The sequence below is a fragment of the Globicephala melas genome, chromosome 7 (genome assembly GCF_963455315.2).
Source record: "Globicephala melas chromosome 7, mGloMel1.2, whole genome shotgun sequence".
Taxonomy (NCBI): Eukaryota; Metazoa; Chordata; class Mammalia; order Artiodactyla; family Delphinidae; genus Globicephala; species Globicephala melas.
Genome location: NC_083320.1, coordinates 31,966,141 through 31,974,504, shown reverse-complemented (window position 1 = coordinate 31,974,504; position 8,364 = coordinate 31,966,141).

Genomic DNA, 8,364 nt, shown 5'->3' with positions numbered 1-8,364 from the left:
TTTCTAATTCACCTGCATATTGCGGTCAAGTGAAGTGTGATATCGAAAGACTTTTTAGGTGGAGAAGAAAAGGTTAGGAAATCATTCCCTTTGATTAAATGGGGGTTTTGGGTGGAGATAAGTTGGAATGGGGGAGGGAGACATAAACATTTAAAAAACCCTTAAAACACTGTCTCTCACTCATGAAATGAGTCACTTAGTTCCTATTTAATGCTGTTTTATTTTAGTTTGTAAAGATGTAGACATTCTTTTTGATGAATTCTGGTCCTATTAGTCATTTTGACCAATGGAATCCCTTCAGAGCAATGGGAGGTAAACCAACTTGCTTTCCTTACTCCCTGTGATGGGAATTCAAGGTAATCTTCACAATATGATTTCAAAAGAATAAAGTAGTCCTCCCACACCAAGGAAGAATGTGTCAGGAAATAAGGTCACTTGATGTCAAAATTATTTGAATACTATGAAGGGTTATTTGTTTAGTAGCTCATTTCAGTCGAATCATACAGGGGCCTTTTCTGTTCCATGTATTTTAGGTTTGCTCAGTTAGTTTCTTTATTGTCTGCATGGAGATCTACAGCGGGATGCTGAGAGTGCATCTCCTGGAGAAGTGACGATACTGTGAAAAAGGGATATTGGCATCCATTAGAGTATGAGGGATGGGTCTCGAGAAACTTCTGAAGGGAACAACACAATTCTTGCCACATGCCGCAGGGGTGGCTGGCATCTGGTAGGAGTTTTCTAGAAGACAGAAGGCAGAAGGAGAAATGGTGAGAGCTTCTTTCTGGGACTTTCTGTGCTTTAGGGCTCAGAGCTCCAGAACTCTGTGGTTCAGTTGCCTGTTTACCCTGGAGGTCCATCGACATGGAAAAGTGTTTGATGCTTTTGAGATAGCATCAAAGTTCTCAAGATACCAGGCAAGGCCAGACCCTGGAAACACCATGAATATTTTTCTGGCTCCAGTTTGGGTCAACTGGAGTATGTCTGGGGACCTTGAAGAATGGTTTTACTGCTGCCCTTATAATTTGTTCAGTGCTTTGATTCATTCAGATGTTGGAGAAGTCTAGGTTTTAGAGGCAGATAGGCCTGGCTCAAGTACTATTGCTAGTTGGCCTCAGGCGAGTCACTGCCTTTCTAAGACTCTGATTCTTCAACTATAAAATGAAGATAGTGATCACAAATGTCTGTTCCTATACTATCGTTTCCATGAGGGCATGTCTCAAGTTTGTCTTTTTTTTTTCTGCTTGGCCCTGGCACATAGTACCATGACTGACATATGTTAGCTATTATTATTATTGTCATATAGATAAACTATGTATAAAAATTAAACTGGGCAATGACCTGAGAAGGAAGAGACTATTATAACACAAATTTAAATTCACTACCCAGGGATGAGGTGCTACAAAATTTGAAAGCCTCTAAACTCCCTCCCATTTCCTGTTTCAAAATATTTTAGCTTGCAATAAGATGTACAGCATTCTGCCTCTCACTTTTATGTATATAAAGAGGTCTTCTATAATTTTTTTTTTTTTTGTAACATGGGGAGGGGTAGAAATCTTATAATTCCATTCAGAGGATATTGTACTTTGGTTGATTTTTAAATGGGCTTCCATTCCATGAATTAAATTATTTCAAAGAAGGTCGAACTTAGCAGTCCTTGGGTGATGAAAACTGTTGAATTTATACTGACACATGTGCCAAATTGCCAGCCTCTTGGCATATAGAGTTCCTTAATCCAAGTTATCAGATTGAGTTTGAAAAGGACAGAGCTGGAGAATTTTTAGAAAGGGCAATGACAAAAAATAAATTAAAAAATGGAAAGATTTGCTCTTTGGTAATAAATGGTTTTATTTTCTGATGGGAAAAATAGGTTTACTGAAGATGAATCATACTTTAGATTTTTCTTACTCACTCTGAACAGAACCAAAGTAGAAATGTTAACAGGGAAGTCCGTTTTCACTATTACTGTGAACCAAGAAATGGTTTAAGAACAGTGGTTGAAGCAATGCTGGTACAGTTTCAGATATGGCAATTATGAAGAAAACAATGCCATTTGCTGCTATTATTGTAAGAGTCTTATAATTAATAGTGGTTCTATAATTTTTGATTGTGAGCTCACTTATTTGGGGATGAGCATACCAATTTAAAGAGACCAAGTGGGCTTCTCTGGTGGCGCAGTGGTTGAGAGTCCGCCTGCCGATGCAGGGGATGCAGGTTCGTGCCCCGGTCCGGGAGGATCCCACATGCCGCTGAGCGGCTGGGCCCGTGAGCCATGGCTGCTGGGCCTGCGCGTCCGGAGCCTGTGCTCCGCAACGGGAGAGGCCACAATGGTGAGAGGCCCGCATACTGCAAACGAACAAACAAACAAACAAAAATAAATAAATAAAGAGACGAAGTATACATTATGTTCTGTGTTCAGTGATAAAATTGCTGAACTACCATGTGCCTGTTTTAAATCTGTGCTTTAATACTGTTTTTCAGAGCAGGTATGCTTCACTTTTGGTGATGAATCTGGAGAAAACCTGTTATTTAAAAAAGGTATGAGATAAACCCTTTTTATAAATCTCTAGTTTAGCCTTGAAAAAAAAATCCAGACTTTTAAATATTAGTTTCATTTCAAAGCAAAGTACACTTCTGGTTTGTTTGCTTGGCTTTAGTCACAACTTCTCATCAGACCAATGGATTATATCTCTGAGATGTCAGGCTGGGCTTACCTGTGCATTCTGTGTGATGTAAATGTTCTATCAGAGAGATCAAACTTCAGCCTTAACTCCATCAATCCCTCAGGTTAACTAACTGAGCCACTAGTTCTCATGGCTAATTTAATGGGGATGTTGGTGGTTAAATGGATATCACATCCCTCATCCTGGCCTTTTGTACTGCTGCACAGGAGCAACAGCAGGCCTGGGGATTGATCACAAAGTGTTAAATTTAACTACATGCTGGAGGTTGGAGATGGTGGCAGTGATGAACCTAGAACCAAAATCGTCACTGCTATAGACCTGTTACTGCCCAGGTTTTGGTATCTGCAAGGGCTCTTGAGGCTGAGGAAATCTCTTTTTTATAAGTATATACATACTTTCTGATATATTCCTCCTCAAATATCACAGCCATGTTCCAACCTCAGGGCCTTTACACATACTGTTTCCACTGTCTGGAATGCTCTTCCCCAGATATCTACCTGGCTTGCTCCTTCATTTCCTTCACGTCCCTGCTCAAGTGTCACCTTCTACCCTAGTAAAATCTCCCCAAGCCCCATCTACTTTCCTTGCTTGTTTGTTTTTCCATAGCATTTCACCATTTCTTATACCTGACTTTTAAACTTATTTGTTCACTGTCTAATTCCCCAAACTAGAATGCAAGCTCCAGGAGGGATTGAACTTTGCTTTGTTTATTGCCATATCTCCAGTGCCCAGAACAGTGCCTGACAGGTAACAAATATTTATCGACTGAATGAGTGAATTTCTCATGCCTTTATGAATTAATTGTCAGTCTAAATGTACTAATCAGACTTTGAGAAGGAGAGAGTCAGTTCTGTTTTCCACTTTCCTATTAATAAGCTCAAAAATCCATTTTATTAGTGAGACAGGATGTAAAACATACACACAGCCAAGCCTGGTGAAAGCAAACCTGGTAGCTATAAGTTCATTTACATTTTAGAAATGTTTGTGCAGTGACGAAAACCAATACTGTTAGAGTCATCTTAAAAAGTCACGCTAAATAAGCCACAGTTGAAATTAAGTTGATTTCCCATTGAAGTCCCCAACTTCCCTCTTAATGGAGTATTGACTATGTTTTAAACATGCCTTTAGTCTAAGACTTCTGAAAATGTTGCCTTTGTTGTTAAAATCCCATCCGACTACTAAACTGCTGCTCTTTCTTTTTATTTTTTCTCCCTTGGCCCCCAACAAATTCTATAAATGCTTTGCCTGGCTGTGATTCATAAAGAGCTCAAGGATGGGAATGCTGGGGACAGACAATTTCAGATTCTTCACCTGTCATGCTCTTGTCATAACTGAACATGCTAATGCAATAGTTTTAAAATAAAAGAACAACGACAAACAAAATTGTGGCATTTGGAGCAAGTTGACAATTCAAATCAGGCATATCAATCATCACACTCACACACACACATACACACACACACACACTGCTATCCTCTTGTGGGTAGGGAAAGGCCCTTGAACAAGAGACACAAGAGCTGGTCTGATATTTCATGTAATAACTCCTATTACTTCATTGCAAATTGTGCTTTGAGTGTGGCCTGACGTCACATAGGTGTGTTATGAGTTCATCTCCAAACGGACTATTTTCTTCGTTGAAATGGAGCTCATTAAACTTAATAAAGATAACCAAAACCTGTTACTCCAAGAAAGACTTAGCTCATGAGTTTGATTGGACAAACCAAATCAACTGGAGAAGGATAAGTTGGTAAAAACTCCGGCACTAAATGTATCGGCTCAATAAGCACTCCTTTATTGGGCTAATATAAATAGTGTAACCTAGTTCTGTGAGAAGGTTCTAGCACCTTGAAACTCAAGTGCAAAATGAAATAAAATGCAAACTTCATGGCTTCACCTAACAGACCTCCCACCACGTTCTAACTTCATAACTAGGTGAAGAGTGTAGTTTGCTGCAGCCCAGAATTCACTTTTTTTAATCCAGTCTGATAAAAGAGATTGATTCCTTTTAAAGCAGTACACTTTCTCCTCTCTCCCTTTGTCTGGAACAGAGATAATGGATGAGTGAGAAAAATCAAAGAAAATTCTGGATCCATCATAATGGGGGCCCTGACCACTGCCCTAAGCAGCAGCAAATGGGATGGTCTGGGAGTCACACCAGAAACTTGTTTGTTACCTTATCTGCATCTCCTTAGCTGAGGCACTAACTCTTGACTTTTCAATAGTGGTGCTCAGAAGAAGTTTGGTTCTTCTGGAATGAATCTGATTGGGTGGACCTCCCAACTTTCTCTGATTTGGCATCCCAAAGGAATGAGTGCTATCCGCTTGAAGATTCTCAGGCTCTCAGCACTTAGAGACCCAGGCCACTGTCCAGGGAAGAATGGAGCACGCTTCCTCAGTGTGCCTTTCGTTCTTTTCAGGGTATGGACACTGGGTTCCACGCTTGAAAAACATTAAGGATTAAATATGGATGATCCAAGGATATTTCATCTGTTCTGAGCTGACCTCGTTATTGAGGCCACTCTAAAGGCCAGAATGTGGACTTCCCAAGCCCATTTCCTTATCTTATTTGCCTGTGTAAACTCGGTGAAAAGTTTTGGAATGCTGGGAATTCTAGGGGACAAAAAGTCACAGAAAGGTGAATTTATCTTCGAGTAGGGGTGGATTGGGTTCTACTTACACTTCAACTGGCAGAGCTATCTCAGTGACAGATTGAAATTCTCCTCTGGCTCCAAAGAACAAATTGTGAGAGCTGGGTGGAAATGTCAGTTGAGACAGAAGAGCAGCAAACAGCTTTGTTTTCCTATAGTTGTGGTTTTGCTTGGTGATGATGACACACGACGATGAAAATGTGCAGCATGAACTCCATTTGTTATCTGAGTGAGCATCTCTGCCAACACTGAAGGATATGTGTGGGTGTCACCTGCAAGCACACACACACACAGAGAGAGAGAGAGAGAGAGAGAGAGGCCCTGGTTCGGAAAAAAGAGCGAGTTAATCAAAGATCAACAGTGACAAGTGGTGCTGTTTATTTCATGAGGTTCAGATTTGATTTCCTTCCCCTCATTAATCTCCAAGTCTGAAATAGTCTCTGGACTAAATAGACGAGTGTCTGGTGACTGCGGAAGGGAGTGGGACAAGGTGGGCTTGAATGGGCATCATGGCAGTCACTGTAGTTACGTAGTCATTTCTTAGTCTCCTGGGCACACACTTAGCATTTGATATGTTAGCTTCCAAAACCTGCATTTCTATTACCTTTTAAGAATCGTGACATATTACATGAGGGTAGACAAGTCGTTGTACTTGGGGTCCCTTTTGCACTCCTAACCCTATGCAACTCTTGCTTCACTTGTTTATGTTTCTTCCTACTCCTTCCTTTTCATTCACTGAATAACTATTTAATGAGCACCTGCCCAGCTCTAAGAAGTGGCCTAGGATGGAGACGCGGCAGCAAGCAACACGGTGTTATCATCTCCATGCTTACCAAGTGCAGAGTGTAGACGTTGCATGTCCCTTCTTTTTTTTACTACCCTAATCCTCAGGGTAATCACTTAGTCTTAATTATGGGTTCAGACTTGAATGTGGCTATTTGATAGGCTTTGTCTTATTGGTTTGCCTGAAACTTATTTTTTGAGATGTTCTTATCTACCATCTCTAACATGTTTAATGTCTTAGCTTAGGATTGACAAATTTTTTCTGGTAAGGGCCAAATAGTAAATATTTTAGGCTTTGTGACCATACGGTTTCTTGCAGCTACTCAGTTCTGCCATTGGAGTGCAAAGGTAGCCACAGACAATATGGAAACAAATGAACGTGTCTGTGTTCCCATCAACCTTTATTTGTGAATATTTGAACTTCATGTAACTTTTACACATCACACAAGATTAGTATTCTTTTGACTTTTTTTTCCCAACCATGCACAATGTGAAAACACATTCTTAGCTCATGGGCTGCTCAAAGGCAGACGGTGGGCTGGATTTGGGCTGCAGGCTGCTAGCTTGGGCTTGGACCCAAGCCAGTTTTAGCTACAAGCTTGTCTTTGAGTTCCAGCCACTATTTGCACTGGTAGGGCTGGAAGGAATCAGTTTGGCTGTGTGAACTTGGGAGTTGGGTACCTGGCTGCCATTTTATGGGTGACCGAGAGTGACCCCTCTGAAATCCAAACTAAAGCTCAGCATTTCCCAGGGTAATTGGTGAAATCACTTTTACTCAGATAAGAAAGGCATTGACCCTACCCTTACCATTCCTTCACTTCCATTCCCCACTCCTGTCTGCAGCTGCTGGTTACACCCAAGGTACAAATAGTCCTTGGAAGTAGCCCAGCCTATGTGGGCACCCTGTGCCACACACCCATTCACACCATCTGGGCAATTTAAAAATAGGGCCAAATGTAGCATTTAGCCTGATCTGTCCAGCCAAGATGAGGAAATTGCCTCTAAAAGGTCAGATGATTAAGATTATTGTGCCAACAGTTGAAGATACCAGTAATGAAAAAAGATTTTGGTAGAGTGGATTTATCCTGACTTTGTACATGGCATTCAAGTTCTGGGTCTGGGTGAACAACCTCAGAAATTCCAAATTTTTGTCCTCCAGCATGCATGGCCACTGTGTACATTTATGTGTTGTGTACCCTGAGCAAGGGCCCCTAGCCAAGGGGACGAGGGGGCTGAAATCCAGTCAGGATCCCCTTATCAAGCTACTCTCCTGGAAAAGCTATTCCCACCTGGAGAGCGTGCCTTTCTCCAATGCCCACACCTATGGGCTATTGAGGTGCTGACAGAATGCTTACCTTTCTGCTACTTGATTACTGAGCTCTTTATAGAATAAGTTAGATACCCATTTTCAAAACAGAAATTATCCAGGATGAATAATAGTTAAAATAAAATAAAACAAAAACATAGAATCATTCTTAATGCCATCACAATTTCTCTCTGGGTTCCCTTCTTTAGTCTTCTCTTCCCTGCATTTCTGCATATTTTAATTCAGTTAGTTGGTTTTTCCTGACATACATCTGGTGGGGTTGTCTTTTAGGAGTAACGTGAGAAGAAACTTCCTGGTTCAGATCTCCAAGGAAAACAAATAAGTTTTTGTGTCCTGGAGAATACCAGGTTTGGGGTTAGTTCTTAGGATGTCCCTGGAATTTTTCAGTTAATGGCAGAGTCTTCTCTTATTCCCTACTTATCAGTACATGGCGGGGCTAGACTAAATAACCTCAAGTCTAATTCCTATAATAGTTTTCAAATTTGTTATTATAACTCTTCCAGGATAATCTTCCCAAAATAAATGCCATTGTTTTGGGTTTTCTCCCATCATCACATTCCCATATTTTACAGACATAAATATTTTATGTTTGATATTTGTCAATCAGGATTATTGGAATAAATCTACCATTTCCCATAACTCTTTTTTTTGGTTTGTTTTCTTTTTCCTTTTTTTTTTTTTTTTGTTTTGGCTGCACAGCACAGCTTGTGGGATCTTAGCGGGGCTCTGGCAGCGAGAGGACCAAGTCCTAACCACTGGACCATCGGGGAATTCCCCTGTAACTCTTAAATTCAATACTTTATCCAAATTGTTTCCATTACTTTCTCTTAAGAAAATTGTATTTGTAAGTTTAGGCTAGAAACCTTGAAAATGTTGTGGAACTTGGGTGAATTTAATTTGAAAGTCATCTTCACATTACAGCATG